Source organism: Triticum dicoccoides, chromosome 2A, assembly GCF_002162155.2.
Source record: "Triticum dicoccoides isolate Atlit2015 ecotype Zavitan chromosome 2A, WEW_v2.0, whole genome shotgun sequence".
NCBI classification, from domain to species: Eukaryota; Viridiplantae; Streptophyta; class Magnoliopsida; order Poales; family Poaceae; genus Triticum; species Triticum dicoccoides.
The window spans coordinates 463375358-463377449 of record NC_041382.1 but is presented as its reverse complement, the minus strand read 5'-3'; positions in this window follow the sequence as shown (position 1 = coordinate 463377449).

Here is a 2092-nt window from a genome sequence, read left to right as displayed (position 1 = left end):
TATGGCTAACTTCTATTTGACGTTGTAGGAGGACAAGTTGAAGAGGCCGCTCTCAGACATGGAGTCGTGGAAGCTGGCCCGCGAGCGGAGTCGTCGCAAGGAGGGCGAGAGCCAGTACTACGGCAAGACCGAGGAGCACCTGGGGTCTTACATTCATCACTATCAGGAGTTGCATCCGGATGTTCCTGTTGCCGAGGTCGCCCAGTCTCAGATCGACGACACGGTGGTGGTGGCCATCCAGGGGAAGAAGAATGGCCGGTATCCGTGTTTCGACGGCTTGATCACTCCTTAGATCTCGTACACACAGCTTCGGGCTAGCAACCCGAGCCAGTTAGAGAGTACGGGGCGTTCACAGACTCCTTTAGCCTGCCAGCATGCTGTAAGTACTTCCTCTTTATCTTTTTCTATCTAGCATTCTCAGTTTATTTTCAGCATTGCTCACTTAGAAACAATCTAAATTATGTAGGCATATAAGGAGTTTGTCGAGCATAGGAATCTCGAGGTGCGGGAGTACTTGAAACGAGTGAAGGCAAACGATGATTACAACCGTCAGATGATGACGGTTAGTTCTGCCCTCTTAAAACCAAGCTAAATTTTTGCACTTTCATTCCTTCTAATCTTCTAGTTTGCTTGTTTAACTAACATTCAGGCTATGTTGGCATCTTGGAGTAATGGCACGGGTCCACCACAAATGGGACCCCCACCACCACCTGCGGGAGAACCCCCACACGTGCCCACGTTCGATGAATGGGTGGCACTAGGCAGTGATGGTCCGGTTAGTACATTTGCCTAACTACTGACAAATTAGTTCTTGTTCATTCAACACTATCATATCATATTTACTGTTAGAATCTTTTCTGAAACATGTAGGGGACCGGTGGCTCGACTCCTGCTCCGTCGACCCCAGTCACTCCGATCTGGCAGAGTGGTGGTGGTCGCGATGGAAGTTTTGGCGGAGGTGGTGTTGGTTTTGGCGGAGGTGGTGGTTTTGGCGGTGGTGGTTGTTTTGGCGGAGGTGGTCTTGCTTGATGATTCCGTGCATGTGGCCGTCGTGCCATGCCTTTCATATTCCTACTTTTATGATGTTTCATGTCTTGCACTACTTTTATGTTCATGAACTTGAGTCGGTGATGATCTTTAGATGATGTGATGAACTCGAGTATGTTTAGATGATGATGGTGAACTTGAGTATGTTTAGATGATGAACTGTCATATTTCTGCATAATTTCATATTGTTCTGTTTTGAAATGCTGTCAAATGAATTGGAAAAGAGAAAACAGGGAAAATAAAAAAAACTATGCCTACGGCAAAGCCGTCGGCATATATAAGCCCAGGAGTCACCAGGGCTCGCCACGTGGCGGATCTATGCCGATGGCTTTGCCGTAGGCATAGATGAAAATCTATGCCGACGGCAAAGCCGTCGGCATACCTCTGCTGCCAGGAGTAACCAGAAGAAGACACGTGGCAGGGCTATGCCTACGGCAAAGCCGTCGGCATAGATTCATCTATGCCTACGGCTTTTCCGTAGGCATAGCCCTGCCATGTGGCATTGCATGATTCGTCCGTGTTTTTGACGGCGCCGTCCGTTGCCGTCAGACGAAAAAGACTGCCGACGGCTGACGCTAGGCCGTCGGCATAGGCCCCTATGCCGACGGTCTGACAAGACTACGCTGACGGCATCTACGTCGACGGGTCTATGCCGACGGCAGTCGTAGGCATAGGCCTATGCCGACGGCTTGGGGGCCTATGCCGACGGCCCTTGGCCGTAGGCATAGACCGTGAGTCCGGTAGTGAGATGGCTCACAGGTCGACCGTGGGCGGTGGGTGTTGGCGGAGCTTGGTGTCACTACTAGAAAAACGTTTATAGATAGAAGTTTACCAGTAGCGTTTGTTTATAACCCCACGCTACTACTAGTTAGTAGTAGCACTGGCTATAAAGAGCGCTATTGGTATCAGTTAGCAGCAGCACTTGTTACACAGCCCCACACTACTGCTAAGTGTAATACACCACACCCCCCAAAATAGCAGCAGCGCCTCTCGTCTAACCTGCGCTACAGCTAGTGGGCCTAGCAGTAAGGCTGGCCCATTTCCC